The sequence below is a fragment of the Nicotiana tabacum genome, chromosome 16 (assembly GCF_000715075.1).
Source record: "Nicotiana tabacum cultivar K326 chromosome 16, ASM71507v2, whole genome shotgun sequence".
NCBI lineage: Eukaryota > Viridiplantae > Streptophyta > Magnoliopsida > Solanales > Solanaceae > Nicotiana > Nicotiana tabacum.
This window is the reverse complement of record NC_134095.1, coordinates 61,859,571-61,885,147: the sequence shown is the minus strand read 5'-3', so window position 1 is coordinate 61,885,147 and position 25,577 is coordinate 61,859,571.

Genomic DNA, 25,577 nt, shown 5'->3' with positions numbered 1-25,577 from the left:
TGAATGTCATTACAAATAGCTTGCAAGCATTTAATTAATTAGGACTATATACTGTTTTCAATTGATAAGGACAAACGCGATAAGAAACGTAGTTGCTATAGGATAACCTTTTAAAATAAGAACGAGATGAGCCTCGATAAAAATAAACACAACGTGCAAATGCGGGGCCCTTGTTAAATGTATATTGTTGGAGCATTTAGTTTCCGGGATGGGTTGCTTAGCAAATCTCACAACCCTCCCTAAATAACAACACGTTAGTCTCTTTAGGATACGCTTTAATAAAACCTTACCTTCTTAAACTCGGGTGCACATTTATGTGACCCAAATCCAAATCCCAGCCGAGTCGAGATATATCAATAACCACGGGTGCATTGATGTAGCGTGGTTCGAGATATGTTTTCACGACGTTGCAAGTCCTATAAAAATAACGGTGAACGATAAAAGCGGATAAAAGATAAAATTGGCACATAGGTTCATAATTGTATTAAAAATCAGATAAATAAGCCGAATATAACAGTTGAGCGACCGTGCTAGAACCACGGAACTCGGGAATGCCTAACACCTTCTCCCGGGTTAACAGAATTCCTTATCCGGATTTCTGGTACGCAGACTGTAATATAGAGTCATTATTTTCCTCGATTCGGGATTAAAATTGGTGACTTGGGACACCCTAAATCTCCCAAGTGGCGACTCTAAAATAAATAAACTAATCCCGTTCCGATTGTCCTTTAATTGGAAAAACTCCCTTGCGCCCTCTCGGGTGCGGAAAAAGGAGGTGTGACAGCCGCGTGTAAGGTTGCACGTTCATGACCGCATAAGGAGGTGGTCCCACGAAATAAGCAGCATTTTGAAGGGGATAATATTGTTGAGGGAACTCAAGAAGCATATATGATTGGCTGAATGACCTGCGGGCCCCCCTCGAGCTGGAAGCCATCATGGCTCCTTCTTCTCTCCCGTTTCCATTTATCAAACCCTCTGAACCATTTTGAACATCTGGTGATGTGGACTTAAAGGCAGCATGACTCAAGATTCGCCCTATTTTTAAACCGTTTTGAACCATTTCCCCAATTTTCATAGCCTCAGCGAACGGCTTACCCATAGCAGACATCATGTTCTGGAAGTAGTTAGCCTCTTGGGCTTACAAGAAGACACTGACCATCTCGGTCTCTTCCATTGGGGGTTTCACCTTGGCAGCTTGTTCATGCCACTTGATGGCATACTCGCAAAAACTTTCCGCAGTTTTCGTTTTCAAATTGGACACAGAGTTTCTGTCGGGAGCAATGTCCACATTATACTGGAACTGGAAGACAAAATCTTGGGCCATATCGTCCCACACGTGCCAATGAGTAATTTCTTGATCCGTATATCACTTAGAAGCAATTCCGGTGAGGCTTTTCCCAAAATAGGCCATTAGCAGCTCCTGTTTTTCACCAGCACCCCTCAGCTGGTTACAATATCATTTCAGATGAGCGGAAGGGTCTTTGTGCTCGTCGTACTTTTCTAATTTTGGCATCTTGAAGCCAGCTGGCAAGGGGACATGGGGAAACATACAGAGGTCAAAGTATGAGACACTCTTTTGTCCACTCATACCTTGCATGTTTTCCGTCTTTGTTCCAGGCTCTTCATCTTCCGAGCCATTTCCTCCTGCTCGGGATTTTTAATGACCTTTTCTTACTCCACCGAGAGACCATATTGCAGAGGTTGAGTGAAAGAGTATGGGGTCACATATGTTATTTCTGATTGAAGTTGTGGACCTTGAAAGGTGAACATTGGAGGCTTAATATACGGTCATGGTAAAGTTGGTTGTGCTCTGGTATAGACTGGTGCTGCAGAGAACAATATTGGAGACGCCCTGGAAACTGGCGCTTGGGGGCGAACCACAGAAGGCATGCCAGGAACATTGAATGGCATTGGAGGGTGCCCGCATGGGATGAGCGGGCTGGGCACATGGACGTTGGTAACCTTACCTGACCTGGGGATCAACTCAGTGAACCCAAGGATTGCACTTGGCAGTTCCCTACCATTAGACCAGGCGTCCCACATTTCCAATATGTGAAGACGCAACATCTTATTCTCTTCAGCAGCTGCTGATTCTAGCTGCAGAATAGTCGATGTCGGGCTATCCTCAGGATCGATGATTTGTAGATGGCTTTTAGAGGCCATAGGAACCTTTCCGTTGTTGTGAAGTAAGGATGGGAAGCAAGATTACCAACAAAACCAACTACCTGAATAGAACCTAGCTAATTTGCACACCCAACAACCTTGTTAGTTTTGAAACATTTAACATATAGGAAATCGCACGTTGGGATGCAATGCACCTAACAGTTAAACGCTTCTACCGTGTGTTAGAACGGTTGCATGTTTCATCCCGGCCCTAACTAACCTTTTTTACACTATGTAACTCGTTTTCTTTAATTTTGCCTCTCTTTAATCACTATTTATTTTCTCATTTTATTTCTGTCACTCTTTTATTTTTGGCACTCTCTTTTCTCTTTTCGTTTTGTCACTCTTTTATTTTTGTCGCACCTTTTTTTCGTTTTCTCTCTCTCTTTTTTTCTTTGTTTTTTCTTTTTTTCACTCTTTTCTTTTTTTCACACGATTTTTCCTTCTATTTTTTTTCAATTTATTTTTCACTAAATTAATTTTATGGCTATGATCGAATCTGATGGGGATTGCCTCAATTAATTTTTCCTTCTCTTTTTCTCTCTCATTTGTTTTCTCTTTTTCTAAAGAAGAAAGAAAATATTTATCTGATTTTGGATATTGCCTCTTAATTTTTGAAAGAGGCACTTTTAAGAAAATATTTCGACTTTCGGAGTTTTTTTAAAAAATATTTACAAAAGTCCTTCTAAAGAAAAACAAAAATATTTTTGGACTTCTATTTCTCAATTTTTATGGACATTTACAAAGAAAGATTTCTAAAGAAGAAAAGAATATTTTTGAATTTTTATTGTTGGATTTTTTGAAAGAAATACTTCGAAATGAAGGAAGCCCGTATTTTGGACTTTGATTTTTTTTATTTCTTTTTTTTTCGTATGAAAGACTTTAGAAAGAAGGAAACTACCTTTTTTGAGTTTTAAAAACTTCTTCTTTTTTTTTTGAATTTTCTAAGGAAAGATTTCCAAAAAAAAGAAACTAAAAGAAAATATTTTTGGATTTTTGAAAATTGGGGTCGGAAGCGATGAGGTTTACGTACGTATCTCACATCCGGTGAGAATTAGACCTACGTAGTTCGGTCAGTGTTGATGGAACATGGAAACATGACACTTTAAAATTTTGGCTCATTTTGAAATGACTTTTCTTTTTCTCTTTTTTTAGAATTTCGGCAGAGTTCCAAAATTTACAAATATCTACCTCTCATTTTTTTTTGGTTTTTTTTTTTATTTTTTCTTTCCCTATTCCAGTAGTCGGTCAACATGCAAGCCGAAACAAATAAATGTTCACATAGCATGTAGGATGCATCAGGATGGTCTGTTATTTTGGGTTCACCTGTCCTAGATGGACCCATCCCCTGTGTTGAGTCCCCAAGGTCAAATACACGTGATGCAAACAAACGTTCCTACTATGGATTCGACATAAGGTCATGTTATTCTAAGTTTAAATCTAGGGTTGTATTCTAAACTTGGCTTACCCGAGAGGACAACTCGAGCCGAGGAGGGGGCAACGTACTGGGAGCACCAAAGTCTACTCGGCCTTGTTGCTGGCCAGTCTCGTTCTATTTGACATAACTTCTAACAAAAAAAGTGGGTCACACGAACGTGTGCACCATTTTTTAGAAGACTCAAAAGGGGGCGTAGGGAGACAGTTTAATACAGTTCAAGTAATATCAAAGTTGTAAATAAACGGCAATTAGCACATTAGGTACACAAAATACAGTAATATCAACAGTAAATAAAGCCAAATAAAAATCACATTAAAAAGCTCAAATTCTTGAACCATGAACCAGAGATTCTGGGTTCGATCCCCAGCAGAGTCACCAGAGATGTTACACCTCCTTTTTTACCCGATGAGGGATATAAGGGAGTTTTTTCAATTAAAGTGAAATAAATCGAAATGGGATTATTTTTTTATTTATTTCTCAGAGTCGCCACTTGGTTTAATTTATTTGGTGTCCTAAGTCATCGGTTTATTTTAAAATCCCAAATCGAGGAAAATCGACTTTATTTAAAAAGTCTGCGAACCAGAAATTTTACGTAAGGAATTCTGTTAACCTGGAAAAAGGTGTTAGGCATTCCCGGGTTCCGTGGTTCTAGCACTGTCGCTTAGCAATCTATACTTGTCTTAAATTGTTTAACTACTCATTTTTGAATCTATGTGCATTTGCCTCTTTTAATTAAGAAATTATCTTAAAACGGGTCACGCGTACGTGTACCCATTTGTTTGGCGCGTCAAAAATCATGTCACACGAACGTGTCGACAATTAATAATGCTTTATTATTATTAAGTAAGTTACGCGAACGCATACCCCGATTTTATTTTTAGGATCGTAATTATGTCACGCGAACGTGTACACAATCATGATGATTTATTTAAATATGCTTAAAAGTATTCCCAACAAATTTTTTCAAACCCGTCTTAGTTTGCATACAATGGTATTGACAACCATCACTCTTTATCAAGTTCCTTGGATAAGTATTCAGCAAATTGGCAAATCTATGCTATTATTCAATCTACCTTGTAATTTCCACTCATATATATTAACTCTTGCACCAAAGATTCCACAATCCACTACAATGGTAAATTATGAACTACTACTTTTCTCAACATTATAAACCAAACTAGGACTAAACACAAAACACCCTCCAATAAATAGAAAGATAACAAAACAACAGACACTGCTATTATTCCAATATTTTGCATTCATCGATTGTGTTTAGCTCCATATACATAATGCTTTGATTTTGACGGCCATCTGGGTTCCATTTTAAAATGAAAACATGAAGAAAGTATGGATTTTTTAACATGCAATTGGATTAACCATTACATCTCATTGCCGATTAACCCAAACATATCCAAGTCCTTTCAATTTTATTTTAACTTAATTCCCCCAAAGCATTTAGACCCTTAATCTTCATGCATTAATTCTAATCAAGAGATGACAGTAAATCAACATGAAGTAGATCAATCCAAAATAATGAACCAAGGAAAGTAACTCTAAAATATAAAACAAAACAGAACATAATATAAGACAAATATGATATGAAAAATGAAGTGGACCTTTGAGTGCTTTTCAATAATTGCCTCAAAACAGTTTTACACTTGATCAAGTGAGGAAAAATCCGTCGATGGGAACTCGATGGAGTAGCAAACAGCAACAACTATTGGATAGGAACTGCGAATCCACAAACGAACCCAGAACCCAAAAACCTCGAAGGGACCACGTGTTGACCGCGTCTCAATCTCAAATTTCAACCCGAAAATTAATCAGAATTTAAAACCAACAAAAATAAAATCTCAGCATCTTTTGGAAGTGGAATTTTGAGTGTTTTTTTAACTTTTCATTCAAGTGGAGATCATTTTCTTTTGGATTGACTTTGGAGGAAGGTAACATTGGTGTAGGGATGTGAAAGACTGTGGAATTTCGATGGTAATTCAAGGTATTTCCATAGTGATTTTACCGTGTATGCTCAATGAAGGAGAAAAACCCAAAATAGGCATTATATCAGTGGTCTTATGTGTTGTCGTCGTTGAGCTCTATCAGGAAGGGGGAATGTTCCCTTTTTGGTCTAGATTAGGTCTAAAAAAATCTGATGTCTCATTTTATATCTAGGTTGTTGATTAAAGGATAAGGGGTTTGGGTAGATTAGAGAGATGGGCTGGGTATTTTTGAGGGAATTGGGCCATCAGACATGATTTTAGCCCAAATTTAAACAAGACCAAATCAAAACCCTTTTTTCTTTTCCTTGATTTTTGTAATGTTAGCCATTTTAAACTCTAATTTAGTTTAATCTAATTTGTATGGTCAAATTATTTATCTATTTTTCCTAATTAATTAACTAACCTAAGAAAGCATTTTTTTATTTTTAATTTTTTAAATGATGCATTTAGCAATGTAATTAATTCCTGAATACAAATTAAACCTAAGATGTCATGAAATTACAATGTGACAATTTTTATGGTTTTTCTCATGGTTTTAAAATATTAAACATGCATGAAATGCAACTAAATAAATAAAAACTCCTAGAAATCAATTAAAATTATTTTGGTCTATTTTTAGGAGTTATTTTTATGTAGGGCAAAAATTAGGTGCTCACATTGAGACCATCAAAATGACTCACCAAGTCAGTGCAATTGTGCACTCGATGGCTCCAAAGCTTGATGATCCCGACATTTTCACCATTCTGTGTACCATTGGGAGCGCGGATTTTGCAAAGGCATTATGCGATTTGGGTGCAAGTATCAAGTTGATTCCTTACTCCGTGTTCAAAACTTTGGGTATTGGGTAACCTAGGGCTACTTCAATGAGGTTGCAAATGGCGGATAGAACTATGAAGAGGTCGCTTAGTATTGTAGATGATGTTCTTGTTCGGGTGGACAAGTTCATTTTGCCCACTGATTTTGTGATCTTGGATTGTGAGGTAGATTATGAGGTTCCGATCATATTGGGAAGACCTTTCCTTGCAACTGGGAAGACCTTAGTTGATGTGGAAGCAGGAACTCACCTTCCGGGTGGGTGATGAAAAAGTGGTCTTTCATGCGTGCAAGTCAATGAAGTAATCCAACAGTTCCGAGGTGTGCTCTTTGTGGATCTTGTCATGGCAGTGACAGTTGATGATACTAGTGCAATGATCAATGTGGAGGACCCTCTAGAAGCGGTTTATTGAACCTTGATGTCAATGAGGATGCAGGCCGGGTGGAGTGTGTTAATATTTTACATGGAATGGGCTCTTACTCTTATGTGCCTCGGAAACTCTCTTTGGATCTTGAGAATTGGAAGACTCCACCAACAAACCCCTCAATCGAGGAACCTCCCATGTTGGAGTTGAAGCCATTGCCTCCACACCTCAGGTATAAATTCTTAGGACCTAGTTCAACTTTGCAAGTTATTCTTTCTTCTTGTCTTACTAACATGCAAGTAGATGCCACGTTGGTGGTGCTCCAAAAACGGAAGAAGGCAATTGGATGGACATTGGCTGATATCCGGGAGATAAACCCTGCCTTTTGCATGCACAAGATTATTCTTGAGGAAGATGCCAAGCCCTTCGTAAAACATCAGAGGAGGTTGAATGAGGTTATGTAAGAAGTTGTGAAAAGGGAGGTAATCAAGTGGTTGGATGCAGGGGTTGTGTACCCTATCTCGGATAGTTCTTGGACTTCGCCGGTGCAATGTGTGTCGAAGAAGGGTGGTATGACTGTGGTTACCAATGTGCAAAATGAGTTGATTCCCACCAGGACTGTCACCGGATGAAGGGTGTGCATGGACTACCGCAAGCTAAATAAAGTGACCCGCAAAGATCACTTTCTATTACCTTTTCTTGACCAGATGCTATATAGACTTGATGGGCGTGCCTTCTACTATTTCTTGGATGGGTACTCTAGGTATGACCAGATTTTGATTGCTCAGGAAGATCAGGAGAAAACCACCTTCACGTGACCGTATAGTACCTCTGCCTTTTCTAGGATGCCATTTGGGTTGTGTAATGCACCGGCTACATTCCACCGATGAATGATAGCCATATTTACCGACATGGTGGAAGACATTTTGAAGGTGTTCATGGACGACTTCAGTGTTGTGTGTGACTCCTTTGATGAATGTTTGAAGAATCTGGACAAGGTGGTGGCCCGGTTTGAAGAGACCAATCTTGTGCTTAACTGGGAAAATGCCACTTTATGGTCTTGGAAGGAATTTTCTTTGGCCATAAGATCTCAAAGCACGGCATAGAGGTGGACAAGGCTAAAATTGAAATGATCTCAAAGCTTCCTCCTCCTACTTCAGTCAAGGAGGTTAGAAGTTTTCTTGGGCTTGCGAGGTTCTACCGAAGATTCATCCAAGACTTTTCTAAGGTAGTGAATCCCTTGTGCAAGTTATTGGAGAAAGATGACAAGTTCTTGTTTAATGAAGAAAGTATGAAAGCTTTTGAACTCCTCAAGTACAAACTGACAACCACTCCCATTATTACTGCACCCAATTGGACCTTACCTTTTGAGCTCATGTGTGACGCAAGCGATGTTTTGGTAGGAGCGGTTTTGGGTCAAAGAGTGAATAAGATGTTTCACCTGGTGTATTATACAAGCAAAACAATTAATGTTGCTCAAGTGAATTACACGGTGACGGAAAAAGAGTTGTTGGCTATTGTGTTCGCAATGGAGAACTTTTGGCCTTATCTCATGGGTGCCAAGGTGATAGTTCACTAGTTGATGACGAAGAAGGATTCCAAAGCTCGGTTGATGAGATGGGTCTTATTGCTTCAAGAGTTTGATTTGGAGATTGTGGACCGGAAAGGGTGTGAAAACCAAATGGCGGACCACTTGTCCCACTTGGAGGAGGAGGGGAGGCCTCGTGATGGCGAATGATTCATTTCCTGATGAGCAATGCCTCTCTATGTCTATGAAAAGCATGCCTTGGTTTGCAGATGTTGCCAATTTCCTTGTAACCAGTATTGTTCCGTATGAGCTCTCTTCTAACCAAAGGAAGAAGCTTAAATGTGATAGCTTGGACTACTACTGGGATGAGCCGTACTTGTTCAAAATCTATAATGATGGTGTGATCCGGAGATGTGTTCCGGAGGAGGAGAAATTGAGTATTCTGTATGCTTGTCATTCCTCTCCCTATGGTGGTTATCATGGTGGGGCGAGGACAGCTTCAAAGGTGTTAAGTTGTGGTTTTTATTGGCCCACATTGTACAAGGATGCAAGTGAACTGGTGAAGAAATGTGATGAATGTCAAAGAGCGGGTGGAATTTCAAAGAAGGATGAGATGCCTCTCACCACTATTCTCGTGGTTGACATATTTGATTTGTGGGGGATTGATTTCATGTGTTCGTTTGTTAGCTCTTGTGGAAACATGTATATTCTTGTGGTCGTTGATTATGTTTCAAAGTTGGTTGAGGCTGTGTCTTTACCAAACAACGAGGCCCGGAGTGTTGTGGTCTTTCTCAAGAAGAGTATCTTTAGTTGGTTTGGCACTCCTAGAGTAATCATTAGTGATGGAGGGTCTCATTTTTGCAATAAGGCATTTGACACTTTGCTTGCAAAGTATGGTGTCAATCACAAGGTTTCTACCCCTCACCATCCTCAAGCTAGTGGGCAAGTTGAAGTCTCCATCCGGGAGACCAAAATCATATTGTAAAAGACGGTCAATGCAAATAGGACCGATTGGTCAAAGAACTTGGATGATGCGTTGTGGGCTTATAGGACTGCTTACAAGACCCCGATTGGTATGTCTCTATACCGGTTGGTGTTTGGGAAAGCTTGCCATCTACCGGTTGAGTTAGAGCACAAGGCTATGTGAGATTTGAGGAAGTTAAATCTTGAATGGGATGTGGCAGCAAATCTTCGGGTGTAGCAGCTTAATGAGCTTGATGAGTTCCGGTTTCATGCCTACTCATGTTCGTCCTTGTATAAGGACAAGATGAAGTACCTTCATGACAAGTATGTTCATGGCAATGAGTTCAAAGTGGGTGATTTGGTTCTCTTGTTCAATTCCCGGTTACGACTGTTTCCGGGTAAGCTTAAATCAAAATGGAGTGGACTTTTTGAAGTGGTTCTTGTGTCTCCGTTTGGTGCTCTTGATTTGAAAAACAAAAATGGTGAGATGTTCCGAGTTAATGGCCATAGAGTCAAGCACTATCTTGGCAAGTTTGATGACAGCCACGTGGTGGCATTGATCCATCTTAAGTGATTGATGGTAACATGCGTCGTGTCGCGACATTAAATCAGGCGCTTCTTGGGAGGCAACCCATGTGTTTTTCTTTGATTTTCTTCTTAGTGTAGGATTTGCTTTTGAACTAACTGGTTGTGAGATGTGTATAGGGATGTTTGATGCAGTGCAGGACTAATCTGGAAAAAATTGGCACTCTCTAAAGTTTGGACCACTGCCGTGCTTGATTTTTCGCGGTCGTGATGGCCTTACTGCGGAGGCGGAAATTGATTGCGGTCAGTAGTGCTAAAAGGTCAAAAGTGTAGGTTCTCTGAAGTTTCAACCGCTGCCGTGGTACATTTTTTGCGGTCCGTGGTGGTCTCAAAGCAACAACCCTTATGAGTTTCACAACCGCGGTCCGTGGTGCATTTACCGCGGCCGCGGCAGGTAAGAATAAGTGAGTCCTAGGGCTTGTCTATAAATAGAACCTTAGGGCCCCCTTTAACACTTTTTGCCCTTTGCACTCTCAATCAACATAAACTATTGTTCAGTTACGCCCTAGCTTGCACAAACACAAGATTTGAGTTGAATTTGTTTCACATTTCACATCTGGTAATTCCAATCAACCCTTAGTCTTTAATTTTGTTCTTATTTTATTTTAAATTGATAGTTACTACTTCTTCTTCTTCTACTTCTTCGTTTTTCTTTCAATTTTGACTTAGGGTTCCATAGTGTTAATTAGATTAAGTGTTAATTAGTTAGAAATGGTTATTAACTACCTAGTGGATTGATAATGTGTTGATTAATCCTAAAATGCATAAAAAATTTGAAACCCTAGGTGTTGAGCCCAAATTTGACCTTGCGGTCCGCGGTTGTTTTTTCGCGGTCCGCGGTGCACTTACCGCAGCTGCGCTCTATTTTCTACGATCTGCGGTGCTATTGAATCAAAGAGTGGGTAGTCTGAATCCCACCTCTCCGTGGACGCGGTTGATTTCTCGCGGTCCACGGTGCAGCCTTCGCGACCGTAGTGCATTTTTCGCGGTCCGTGGTCTACTGTTTTGTCTTGCACTGTCAGCTATTTTTTTGCACTACTTCTTCTAGTCTTTGCACTAATAAGTTTCAACTGATTATACTTGCAGACAATGGTTAAATCTAGAGGAGGTGGTGACAAATAAAAGTGTATAGCAGAGTCCTCCCGGGGTAGGGAACGAGGCATGATTAAATTGACCCCAGCAGTTCAGAAAGCAATTGGGGAAACCAGAAAAATCATTAGAGCTATAGATAGAGCTGTCTCCCATTCTGAGGGAAGTGAGTACTTGCCCTCCTGGGAGGCATCAGAGTCTAATTCGGTGCCAGAATATATTCTAGACATCCCGAGGAGACTTAGGTTGAGAGATGAGCCCACACCTCCAACCTTCCCTACTAATTGTGCTTCAGTTCATGTTTCTTCTGAGTCATCAGAGGCCTCAGAAGAGAGCAGTGATAGTTCAACTTCAACCTCACCTACACTTTCATCACCTGGACAGGATTTAGATGCTGGGGTACCGTATGAAGAGGGAGGGGGTGTTCCCCAACCCGGGGGTGTGGAAAGAACTAGAAACCCCGAGGTGTGGCAAAAGTTGTTCGTCAGTGAGCTGGCTTATCACAAGTTCCGGGAATGGTGGCCTCTAAGGTCGCTTATTCATGAGCGTAAGTTCATAGAGAGGGATCTCCTGCCACACAACCCCAACGTGAAACAGTAATTCAATGAATGAGTGGGGTGGGATTACTTCACCAACAGGGTGTCAGAGGCAAACGAGCACTTAGTCAAAGAGTTTTACACCAATGCCTCCCACATCAAGAAGGATGCCAAAGTGACTAAAGTGCAGAACTTGAAAGTAAAGTTTGATGGAAAGACAATAAATGAATACCTGGGCTTTAATGAGGAAGATGAAGCATTGTACTTGGATAAGTTGGCACTCGATGAGGCATCCCATCCGTGGTTGGTATCATATCTGGCCCTCCCAGGAACCAACCTAGCATGGTTGATAATAGGGGTTTCTATCTTGATGAAAACCCTAAACTTTGAGGTGAAGGGGTGGGAGAATTTTGTATGCAGCGGGCTGGACCCTACTACCCATGAAAACTCCATGCCGGTCTCCCGGGCAATATTAGTGGTGGCTATTATGGAGGGGTTCCCGATCAATGTCGGGAATGTCATGTCTAGGGTGATCACTAGGGTGGTCAATGAGGGTGATAGATCATATCCCTTCCCGAACTTCCTTACAATGTATTTTGAAGACCAGGAGGTGGAGAAAAGAAACTTTAAAGTGAATGTGAAACCCAAGATGCCCTGTTCATGGTACAGCCTCAAGGCTGAGGACAACCCCAAAGCCAAAGAATCCAAGGGAGCCATTACTTCTACTGGCCAATCTAAAGAGCCAGTAGTAATAGTCACTTCTTCTCAGCCCCCACTGCCATACCAGAGCCTACCCCCCGGACCATCTACCTCCACCCCTCCAGATATTGCATCCTCCCCAGCATACCCATTGACTGCCCACAGATTGAGCCAAACACTCTCCAGTATCAACAATTGGATGCAGGCAACAACTTCTAAGCTATCTGTATTCTCTAGTTCAGTGGCAGCTTAGTCAGTTCCCCACGGCCACAGAAGAGGAGGAGGATGATCCCCCAAGTAGATGATGTTGAGATTGAGCTAGAAGAGACGGAGGGTGCTACTTCTGGCCAGTCACAGGCCCCCGGCACAGCTGATCCAGGTGCCCAGCCATAGGATCCCGTGCTACCACAGGACCTCATGCAGACGGAGGATCCTTAGGAAGTTTTCTTCATTCTCTATCTTTCTTTTTGAGCTTATTTTTGATTAGTTAGCATTGAGGACAATGCTAGCTTTCATTTGAAGTGGTGACCCTACTTTGATTTGGTAGTTTGATTTGATAGTTGGATTGTAATTATGACACTATTGTCTTTCTTTATGCTTATTTTTCACTTTTGGTATGTATATAACTTTACCTTTTATTCACTACTAAAAATCAGGTTTTAGCGACGGACAAATTCTGTAGCTAAATAGAAAAATCTGTCGCTAATCTCATTTAGCGACATATTAGCAACGAATTATCAAGAAATTCTGCTACCTACGAGGGTTTTAGTGACAGATTAGCGATGAAGTTCGTAGCTAATTTCAATTTTTTGTAGTGATTTTACTTTTTTTATTGTTCTAGTTTGGTCTGTATATAAAGTTACTCTCATGTATATATTCATTCCTTCTTATGTATATTCATCTAAACGACCCTTTTGTACATGTTCAGTTTACTTTCCACATTTTACTTCATAGCTTCTTTTAAAATTTCCTTAATAGTATAGATTCTTATTTCATTTAATAGCTTCTTTTCAGCTCATAGCTTCTTATTTTTCAAGTCTCAATAGTCAATAAGCCTTTGGTTTTCCTAATGCCACAGTTCTTTCCAAAGGTGGAGTTTATGTGAATCGGGTGGCTCTTCCCGATGATGGATGGCATGACAACGTTCTTAAGGGTTTGAGTTTGTTTTTCTTTTTGTTTTTGTGTAAATAGTAGTTAGCAAGCAATGGCGCCTCAGGTAAAGCATCACTTGGGCCTAATACATTTACCTTCGACCTTATGGTTAAAAATAAATTGTTGTGTATAAAATGGTGATAGTTGTGACCTTGAGACTCTTGTGTTGGCTAAACAATCATCGAGTGGTTTCTCAAAACCATTTGTGTTGCTCAAATCTTAGCTAAGGTTGTTGTGAGCCCCCGACTCTGTTTCTTTAGCAATCCTATAGCTTGTATGGTGAGGTATTGATTTACAAGTCCAAGTCTCGTGCCAATGAGTCTAGAACTTGCCCTAGATGTTTTCCTAGGAGAAATCCTAAGTGAAGCTCGACTTGAGAAGTGATTATAGGCTCTCTTTGATCCTAATTGAGACTTGAAAATATCCATAGCCTACCAATGATAATATCCCTAGTCAACATCGTTAAGCCATAGCCCTTATTTATTCAATAACCATGATGTACCTTTATCCATTCTGAAAGGACCCTCTCTTGGCACCCTATCTTTCCTTATCACAAGGCAAACGCATAAGTTTAGGGGGAGAGACGAGGAATGCAAAAGTGATAAAAGGTAAAAAAAATGAAGAAAAGGAAAGGCAAAAAGAAAAGGAAAGAAAAGACAAAAAAGCCAAAAAGAAAGTGAACAAGGTAAAGGAAATGAAGGGATTCAATAAAAGCAAAATATGAAAGGCATGAAAGGTTGGAAAGGAGAAAAAGAATTGAAATGAACAAGAAAGAGTGACAGTGTGTCTCTCTAGCCCCTAAAGAAGAAGTAAATGACTCAAAGAGTCAAGAAAATGTGTGCCAAAATAAAGTAAATGAAGTACTTAAGGGAAGATGAAACCTTCTTAGACCAATATATCATACCTTGAACCAAAAGCCTTCACTACATTCCCACAAAATCCCTATATGATCTTGAGTTGGGTGAGCTTACATTAGTGGTGACTCATATAAGAGGCAAACTTATGGTACTTAGAGCGAGACTTGTGACATTCCTTTAAGAGAGATGAGTGTGGTTTCCTCAATCCTCGTTCTGGGTACTACAATTTAAAGGTGAGGTTTGCTAATGTAGAGTTGAGGAGCATGAGTTTAGGTTCCACAGCGTCCAATGTAATAGAAAGAGTTTTCTTGGTGAGTTGAGTCAACTCTTGATGCTTTTGTGTCGCACTATTGTCATGGTGCTAAAAGGTTGTGTATTGGTTATAATGCATTTGAGTTGAGGGTTATTGTTACTCCTAATTGATTCTTGATGAGGTTACTTTAGGACAGCTGAATTTTTCCTTTCTTTTATCTTAAGGAGGTGGGAATTACTTTGTTTGCTTGAGGACAAGCAAAAGCTTAAGTTTGGGGGAGTTGATAACTAGGGATTCTAGTTTATTTTATGCTCCTTTTTGCTTGAGTTTTGGACTAAAATGTGTATAAGTATTCCCAAAAGCTAACTTGTGCTTGTTTGCAGTGTTTGGTCAAAAGGAAACAAAGATGTCATAACCAGCTCAAAAAGAAGTGAAACTTGCACAAGTTCAAAGTGAAGTCAAAGCAGCGCTACAGCGGAAAATCCACAGCGGCCGTCGAAGACCCACCACGATTGCGGTCCTTTTATCGCGGTCCGCGGTGGCAAGGTTCAGATAGATACAAGTTAAGGCATTAAATGTTACGGCGGTCTGCGATGATTTTATGCGATCATGGTACCCCTATCGTGATAGCGTTCCTTTTACTGTGATCCACGAAGAAGAGATTCAGAGAGCCTGGAGTCTGACCAAAAGCTGAAGACCGTGGTCCGCAGTAGCCTCACCGCTATAGCGGTCTATTTTCCGCTGTTAGCGGTACCTCCGTTAGGGGTATTTTTGTCCAGAAACTTTGGTTGTGTATAAATACTACTTTTCAGTTTTGTACGTCATTTTACGTTAGCTGAGCACGTGAAACGCCGTATTTGTCTATTTTGAGTAATTTTGTAGCTTACTTAGCAATTAGTCTTAGTCTCTTATCTTGTAATTACAATTTATGGATTATTCTTCATCTCAATCTATGATTTCTTCTTCATTTATGAGTAGCTAAACCCATTAGCTAGGATTGTGGTTCAACCATAGTGTGGGTATTTAATGGGTCTTTTATTTTAGGGCTTAGATGTTTATGGGTGATTTTTCTTTGGCCTGATTTATGCTTTCTATGTTGAATTAGTGGTTGCAAGCACTAATTTGTGCCTTTTTGACTTAGACTCTTCTTAAGAAAGAGAGACTAAGTCTAGGAATTTCAGGCCAACAAGGAATCGGGGGTGTATTCAAGATATTGATAGCCCCAATTAAAGGGTTAAACCTAGAGATAGTAATACCCGACTTGAGCCAACATTGCTTGCATAAATTAAACACCCAATTGGGCTTAAGAAAGCCAATTAGGGAAAGGTCACTCTTACTACCGATAGGTGTAGAGTGAGTAGCTTCGTGCATTCGCTAAATCATGATCCCAACTATAACATTATTTCCCTAAGTTCTACATCTCGTTAAATACTCACCTAGGAGTAAGTCATGTCCCTAGTGCCTCTTTTCCCATTTAGAAAACCCTACAAACATATCTACTTAGCTTAATTTTGCGCAAGTGTAATCAAAAGCACTACACACTGCTTGATTAGATAGGAATCCAACTCCAAACATTGTATTAGCTCCCTGTGGATTCGATCCCGACCTTCTCGAGTAAAATCTGCATCGACTGCTCTTGCCACTCTATTGTGGTATAAGGTTAGACCCAATCATCTTGCTGAAGTTTTCACAAGAAAGGGATAGGCGGAAATATTAGTAGAGTAATGAGAAGATAGATAAGGAAGAATTATGAGTAAGATGCGATACATGGATGACAATGGTAGATTAAAAAGATGACAGTATTAATAGGTCCATAGTCAAGTGAAGGAAGAGACGAAAGATGACAAGGCCCTCCAACAATTAAACAATATAGGCCATAAAGTCATATCCTCAATTCATGAAATAAGTTAGCAATTCTAACGTGATTAACAAAAGGAAAAGTTAGACCCCAGATTAATAGAAATCAATATGGGCTGGTGAACAAAATAAACTAAACATGAATTAGGGACAGAGTGATTTGATAATAGTCAGCATCATGAGAATTTCATATCGCGTTCCGGCGATAATAGAATGGACAATAGAAGAAGATTCATGAGAAATTTAGAGAATGTTCATTCAGGGAGACGCTTCCCTAAAGCAAGCAATATGAGCAAAGTTAAGCTTAAGGGACTGTATGTGCCAGTTACACTAAGTGTCACGATCGCAAGTGAGAAATTTTGTTATCCTTGGTACATAAGGATTACCGCAAGGCGAGTAAGGGTCATTAATGATGTGAAAGGACGCCAAAGATGAAGAGGAAAAACATCTATAGGTAGGTCATCATAGCTCCAAGTCTTAGTACTCCCCTAAAGGGGGGAATAGGAATGATAAAGGAAGAATGCAATAAAAATGAGAAAGGGATGAGATTGCACTTATCAAATTATTACAGATATGTTATGATTCCAGAATATTATGTAAGCATGACATCAGGGAAAAGAAGTAAGGCTTCCAACCTATGATGTTTTTGATAAATAAGGAGCCAGTGCGAGAGGTAAATTAAGACAAAGGGAATAACCCAAGAAAGATTATGTGGAATATTGATATTAGAGAGCGTCAGTATAACAACCCCCATTTTCTTATCCTTAAGGACACGATGCAATACGGTGATGACAAGGAAGTTTCTATCGGAGATGGCGATGTGTTTTAGATGCTGGGACGGTTATGTGTTCCTAATGTGTATGGGTTACGTGAGTTCACTCTTCAGGAGGCCCACAGTTTGCGGTACTCCATTCATTCAGATGTCGCTAAGATGTATCAGGAATTAAGACAGCACTATTGGTGAAGAAGAATGAAGAAAGAGATGGTGGAATATGTAGCTCGGTGCCTAAATTGTCAGCAAGTGATGTATGAGCATTAGAGGTCAGGTGGGTTGCTTTAGAGACATGAGATTCCTGAGTGGAAATGGGAGTGTGTTACCATGGACTTCGTTGTTGGGATCCCATGGACTCAGAAGAAATTTGATGTTGTATGGGTGATTGTGGATAGATTGACCAAGTCGGCTCATTTCATTTTGGTGGTGACTACCTATTCTTAAGAGCAACTGGCTCAGATCTATATCCACGAGATTGCCTAACCTCATGGCGTGTTGGTATCCATCATCTCCGGCTAGGGCACACAATTTACATCACACTTCTAGAGAGTCGTATAGCGTGAGTAAGGCACATCGGTTAAGTTGAGTACAACATTTTAACCCCAGTCAAATGGATGGTCCGAGCGCACCATTCAAATATTAGAGCATATGCTCCACACCTATTTGCCTAACACAACAACTACCAGTTGAGTATTCAGATGGCTCCTTATGAGGCCCTATATGGGAGGCGATATCGTTCTCCAGTTGGGTGGTTTGAACTGGGTGAGGCTAGATTGTTGGGCACATATTTGGTTCGAGATGCCTTGGTGAAGGTCAAGTTAATCTAGGATTGGCTTCATACAATACAGCCTAGGAAGAAGAGTTAGGCCGATTGAAAGGTTGGTGACATAGAATTTATGGTTGGAGAGAGGGGTTTGCTCTAGGTTTCACCCATGAAGGGTGTGATGAGATTCGGGAAGAAGGGAAAGTAGAGCCCAAGGTATATCGGCCCTTTTGAGAACCTTGAGAGAGTGGTAGAGGTGGCCTATGAGCTTGTTACCTAGTATATCAGCAGTTCATTCTGTGTTCCATGTTTCCATGCTCCGAAAGTATCACGGTGATCTATCCCATGTTTTAGATTTCATCTCAATCCAATTGGAGAAGGATTGTCTTGTTTTAAGGAGTCGATGGCCATCTTGGACAGGGAGGTCCAAAAGTTGAGGTCAAAGAACATTGCTTCAGTGAAGGTTTAGTAGAGGGGTCAACTAGTTGAGGAGGCGAGTTGGGAGATCGAGAATGATATGCATAGCCGTTATCCTCATCTTTGCACCACTTCAGGTATGTCTCTATACTCGTTCGAGGATGAATGTTTATTTTAAGAGAGAGATGATGTAACGACCCGGTCGATCATTTTGAGTATTTTAGCGTCGTTCACCTATTTATTACCTCCTCTATATTATATTGTTATTATGTGACTTGTTGTGGTTGCTGGTTTGGTTTCCGGTGAGGTTCAGAGTGAATTGGAACACTTAGTCCCAAAGTTGGAAGCTTAAATTGAAAAAGTTAACCGGAGTTTGACTTTTGTGTAAACAACTCTAGAATGGAGTTTTGATGGTTACAATAGCTTCGTATGGTGCTTTTGGAATTAGGCATACATTGAGATATTAATTTGGAAGTCCGTATGTTTTTTTGGCTTGAATTGGCGAAAGCTGGAAATTTGAATGTTTGGAAGATTAAGAAGTTTGACTGAGAGTTGACTTTGTTGATATCGGGTTTGGATTGTGGTTCCAAAAGTTAGAATAGGTCGGTTGTATCATTTATGACTTGTGTGCAAAATTTGATGTCAATCAGAGTTGCGGCATTAGTTTTAGAAGTTAGAAATTCATAAGTTTATTAGGCTTGAATTGGGGTGTGATTCGTGATTTCATTGTTATTTGATGTAATTTGAGGCTTTGACTAAGTTCGTATCATAATATAGGACTTGTTGGTATGTTTGAATGTCGTCCCGGGGCCTAGGTGTGATTTAGATCATGTTCATCATATTTTTGGACTTGTAGGATTGCTGATGTATCTGGTTTTGGTTTCCTTACACGCGATCGCATGAAAAGTCAAAGATCGCTAAGGGTCTTTTAGGATTGGTGAAATTTTGTGCATTGCATTCGCGATTATTGGAGTGTGTTCACGTAGCTTGTGGGTTCTTCGCGGATGCGAGAGTTCCCATGCGTTCGAATAGAGGAGAGGTCAGTTGGGGGCCTCAGACGTCAGGCCTACGCGATTGTATAGGTGAGATCGCGTTCGCGTAGGGGCAGGTCTAGTAACCATCACATTCGCATATGGTGTTTGAGGGCAGTGGTCATTTTGTTCTTCGTGATCGCAATTCACAATGACTGGGCAGCAGATATTTAATTCCAACTCAAGGGTTTTGTTCCATTTTTCATCTTTTGAGTTAGAGACCTTGGTTTGGGGCGATTTGGGAAGCGAAATTCAAGGAGTTGATCGGGATAAGTGATTTTGATGTGGATTTCATTATTATATATGAATCCATCATTATTTTTACCATTTAATTAGTGTTTTGATTTGGTAAAATTGGGGAAATTTGTGAAAACTTCCTAAGCTAAATAATTTAAGTATGGTTGGACTCATTATTGTATGAGTTTTTGGATTTTATAAGTTTGGTCGAGTTTTAAGAAAAGGGCCCGAGGTTGACTTTTTGAGCTGACATTTTGATTGCAACTTTATTATCCGGAATAGTTTTCTATGGTTTGTATTTATGGTATAATGTTATTTGGCTAGATTCGAGCCTTTTGGAGTTGGATATTCGCGGAAAAGGCTTACTAGTGGATTGAGTTAGCTTGTTTGAGGTAAGTATCTTGTCTAACTTTCTGTGGGGGAATTACCCCTTAGGATTGGAGTTGTTTTGTGTTAATTGTGATACGTGAAAGTCGTGTAGGCAAGGTGACGAGTGGGTACACGGGCAATATGTGATAATTGATCAGTTTAGGCTATTTAGATTCTTTCCATGCCTTTAATCGAATTGTCATAACATGTTATATCTTTCATCGTTAATCTATGTTTACATGATTTATTTGACATTGTTAATATTTGTCTCATCTCTTACTTGTTATTTTCCCATATATGCTTAGTTCAAGTTATTGTTTCTTTATTGCCTTGTTAATTATTTAACTATTGAGTTACCTTACACAAAGTTGTTATTTCTTGGAATATCTTCTTGTTGTGCTTTGGTGTTGAAGTTGTGAAATCTGTTTTCACTTGAGGCTGAGTTGTTAATTGTTGAGATATCATTCTTATTGAGCCATTCACCGTTATTTTGTTATTGTCGATATTCTTGTACATATTATGGCTGATCCATAGGCTATTTGTTATATCTCGCATTTCGTACGTTAAAGTTTCATTTTCAATTAATTAGCGTAGACTCGGGGATAAGATTATTTTGTGGTTAACTTATTTATGCTATTTATAACAAGCAATAAGTAAGTTCCGTGAAGGATAAAGGGTACACAAATCAAAAAAGATGAGTTTCGTTGAAGGTTGTCGATTTGGAATAAAATATGGTCTGAGCTATAATACTCGATGTTTATGGACTAGTACCATAAAAGGTACCATATGACCGTGATAGTATGATGTATAATGTATATTAAAAATGAGCAGTATTTTAAGTAATTTGAAATAATTATTAATTATGCGGGTAAATAGTTAATTATCGGGGAACGGGACATTACCTAGTTAATTAATAAATTTAGTGGATAATGATTAAATCCCCCCCCCCCCCAACGTGGCAAGCTTTCCTAACTCTCTAAGTGACTAATAATAAAGATGGATAAAGTGTCACATATTAAAGTGACACCAAGCTTTCAATGAGGGGCCCAGCTAAAATAAGAATAACTATCTCAAAAAATTAAAATCATTCCCTACACACCTTTTCTAAAAAGGGTTCAACAAGCATTAGGAAAATTTTGCTTTCAAGATTAATAGTGCAGCAAGCTTCCTTACAAAGAAAGCACGTTAAACATTTCTAATATGCAAATGCATATTGCATATCACATAAGCTACACCCAAGCTTTCAAAAATTCGAATTTACGTCAGATTTTGCAATATTAAGGGAGTACGGTGTAATCTTTCTCAAGAGAATCAACTCATGTATGTTAAGGCTATCCCTTCTTTCTTTTTGGCATGATCTATACGACACAAATGAAACGAGCAAATGTCCAACTTTCCTAAATTACTTTATTCGTAGAAATGCTAGAGATGTGTATATTCTTATTCTCACATAAGTTTTATTATTTTGTCGTCTGTTCATGGATCTCGAAAAAATACATATTTGATATAAAGTTTATCCGAAAGGCATATTGAATTTTTTGGCATTCTGAGAAAATCTTATTAACTTATTTCTTATGCATTTCATGCATTTATACATGTACATTTACCCATGACTAGATGGTGTTATATACACATCTATATGTATATTATATTTATATGGGATACGGGAAAAGGTTACGACGTTATATATGTACCACCACCTGATCAGTTGGTATATGTTTATGATGTTGCCCATAGTGGCCGAGACGATATGATGGGATGCCCTTAGTGGGTTGATGATATTACATACACATATACCTATGCATGACACGATATTTATATGCACATGCATGGCATTATAAATGTTTCAGAAATTACAAAGTTATTCAGATTTACAGATGGATCTCTTTATTCCATGTTTCATCTATGTCTTTTATGTACTGGTTTTCATGCCTTACATACTCAGTACATTATTCGTACTGACACCCTATTTCTCGGGGCCTGTGTTTCATTCCCGCAGGTGCAGGTAGGCAAGTCGATGGTCCCCCTTCTTAGGATCCTTGATCAGCGAGAGTTGGCGTGCTCCACTTGATCCGGATCTGCTTTTCATTTTGGTATGATATGTTTGTATATAGATATATGGTAAGATGTGGCTCAGTCCCATCTTTGTACAATTATATTTCTATTAAAGGTATGTAGACAATTATATATAGCTGGATAGTAAGTAGCCTTGCCGACTCGCCCCACTATATTTTCCACATGTATATGTACATATGTATTTAGGACAAGTTTCCCTCGCATATGTTATTCATGTTTATATCTTAAACACATGCTTAAGGGTGTTCGATAGGTAGGGCTCGGGCACCCATCGCGGCCCATCGGTTTGGGTCGTGACAAAAGTTGTATCAAAGCAGTTCTATCCTAAGGTTGTCTACAGATCGTGTCTAATAGAGTTTTGTTTATGGGTATGTTGTGCACCACACTTATAGACATGAGGCTACAGGACATATAGGATGTTATCCTCTATTTTTATCTTAGATCGTGTGATATAAGAATTCATATTCCTAACAATATGTTACATTTTTAGCAACGCCTCCAAAGACTACAGCCGCCCAGAAGGGAAAGTCCGTGTCTGGTGGGACTACTAGTCGAGCGCCATGAGTTACCAGGGCTCGAGAAGAGTCTCATGTGAGATTCCATCTTAGACTTCACATACCCCGCCCTCTCCAGAAGAGTTTCGAGGGGAACCAACTCCAGTGCTCGTCCTTGTGCGTTCAGCCCTTCAGCCATATACACCGGGTCCGGAGATAAGAGATGATATTCAACTATTAACTCAATTAGTAGCCGTGCAGGCTCGGGCTCAAGAAGTAAGTATTGGTCATGCAGATAGGTCCATTAGTGCGAGGGTTCGTGGTTTCATTAATTTGGACCCTCCAGTATTCACTAGGGCAGATCCAAACGAGGACCCTCAGGTTTTTATTGATAGAATGCAGAGGACGTTAAGGGTAATGAAGGCCACTATGATTGAGCCAGTTGAGCTAGCTTCATATAGACTCCAATATGTCGTAGTTAATTTGTACGAGTCTTGGGAATTGTCCAGTGGAGAGGATGCCCCTCCCACAGTGTGGTAGGAGTTTGCAGAAGATTTTCTTCATCATTATCTGCCACCAGAGCTTAGACAGGCCAGAATCGATAGGTTCTTGAACCTTCGGCAGGGTAACATGAGTGTTCGAGAATACAGTCTTCAGTTTGATTCGTTGGCTAGGTATGTTCCCGCTATTTGTATCTAATATGGAGGATCAAGTTCACCAGTTCATGATGGGGTCAGACCCGCACTTGCTTAACGATTGTATGCTGGTCTCACTTCAGCCAGACATGGATATTTCTCATATTAAGGCATATGCTCAGGGTGCAGAGGAGCATAAGCAGAAGTAGAGGATGGATCGTGAGCATGATAGGGCCCAAAATAAGAGAGCGAGGTCTTCGGGTCCTTCTGGTGAGTTTTGAGGTGGTCAGAGACAACAATACCCGAGGTATCTAGCCCAGCCATCGGCTAGTGTGCCCTCTCAATTTTGCAATAAGAGATTTGATCGTTCCACATATTCAGGGTCTAGTTAAAATTTCAGGGCCTCAGGTTCTCAGTATAGGGGTAAGTCAAGTCAGATAAGGCCGCCCTTACCACGATGTGCTCAGTGTGGTAAGTATCATGTCGGGCAGTGTCGCATGAGGTTGGGTGTTTGTTATACTTGTGGTTATCCGGGCCACGTTATGAGGGATTGTACGATGAGAGGTGATGCAAGCATAGCTCAGCCAGTGGGATCTGTAGCTAGATCGTCATCATCAGTACGCCCCCCCTCCCCCCCCCTAGGGAAAGGTTCACAAGCACCAATAAGTCATGGTAGAGGCAGAGGCTGAGCATCTAGCTTGAGCAGTCCTCAGAACTACATTTATACGTTGGCGGGACGACAGGATCAGGAGTCATCACCTGATGTTGTTACATGTATATTATCAGTCTTCACATATGATGTATATGCACTGATTGACCCAGGTTCCAACTTATCATATGTTACTCCGTTGGTTGCTAGTAAGTTTGGAATAAAACCTAAATTGGTTACACCTTTTGAGGTATCTATACCTATTGGGGACTCAGTGCTAGCTAAGCAAGTATATAAGGGTTGTATAATAGTGGTTCAAAGTCGATTTACCGTAGCGGACCTAATCGAGTTAGATATGGTAGAATCCGATGTTATAATAGGTATGGATTGGTTGGCTTCATGTCATTCCAACGTTGATTGTAGATCAAAGATAGTCCGATTTCAATTTCCAGGGGAGCCTATTTTGGAGTGGAAATGTAATACGGCATCGTCGAGAGGTAGATTTATTTCCTATATCAAGGCAAGGAAGAAGATCAGAAAGGGCTGTATTTATCACTTAGTTCAAGTTCAGGATGTAGAAGTAGAGTCGTCAACCATTCAGTCCATCCCTGTGGTTAAGGAGTTTCTCGATGTTTTTCCCGATGAGCTTCCATGTCTTCCGCCAGAGCGAGAAATTGAGTTTGCTATTAACCTACTACGAGATACTCATCCAATATTTATTCCTCCCTATAGAATGGCCCCCACAGAGTTAAAAGAGGTGAAGGAACAACTAAAGGACTTGCTTGAAAAAGGTTTTATCAGACCTAATACATCACCGTGGGGAGCATCTGTGTTATTTGTGAGGAAGAAAGATGGTTCCTTACAAATGTGTATTGATTATAGATAGTTGAATAAGGTAACGATCAAGAATAAGTACCCGCTCCCATGGATTGATCATGATTAGGTGCAAGGTTCCAAGTGTTTTTCAAAGATATACTTGAGGTCCGGGTACCATCAAGTAAGGGTTAAGGAGGAAGATATTCCGAAGGCAGCATTCAGGACCAGATACGGACACTTTGAGTTTCGTGTTATGTCGTTAGGTTTGACCAATGCCCCATCAGTATTCATGGATTTGATGAACCGTGTGTTCATGCCCTTTTTAGATCTATTCGTAATTGTATTTATCGACAATATATTGGTATATTCTCAGTCAGAGGCTGAGCATGCAGATCAATTGCGTACTGTGCTCAGATTTCTACAAAAAGGGAAGTTGTAAGCAAATTCTCTAAATGTGAATTCTGGTTGACCTCTGTAGCTTTCCTTAGGCATATCATTTCGGGTGAAGGCATCCGTGTGGATACACAAAAGATTGAAGCAGTAAAGACTTGGCCTAGACCCACAACAGTGATGGAGGTTCGTAGCTTTCTCGGTTTGGCAGGCTATTATAGGAGATTTGTAGAGGGATTTTCTTCCCTTTCAGCACCTTTGACAAAGATGACTCAGAAGGGAGCAAAGTTTCAATGGGTTGATGCTTGCGAACGGAGTTTCTAGGCATTGAAGGACAGATTAACTTCTGCACTAGTTCTAATGCTCCCTGAAGGACCGATGGTTATGTTATCTATTGTGATGCCTCGGCCGTTAGGTTGGGTTGTGTACTGATGCAGTATGGTAAGGTTGTAGCTTATGCTTCTAGACAACTGAGAAAGCACGAGAAGAATTACTCAACCCACGATTTAGAGTTAGACGTAGTGATTCATGCACTTAATATGTGGAGGCACTACTTGTATAGCATTCATGTTTATATCTATACGGATCATAAGAGCCTCCAATATATCTTCAAGCAGAAGGAAATGAATTTAC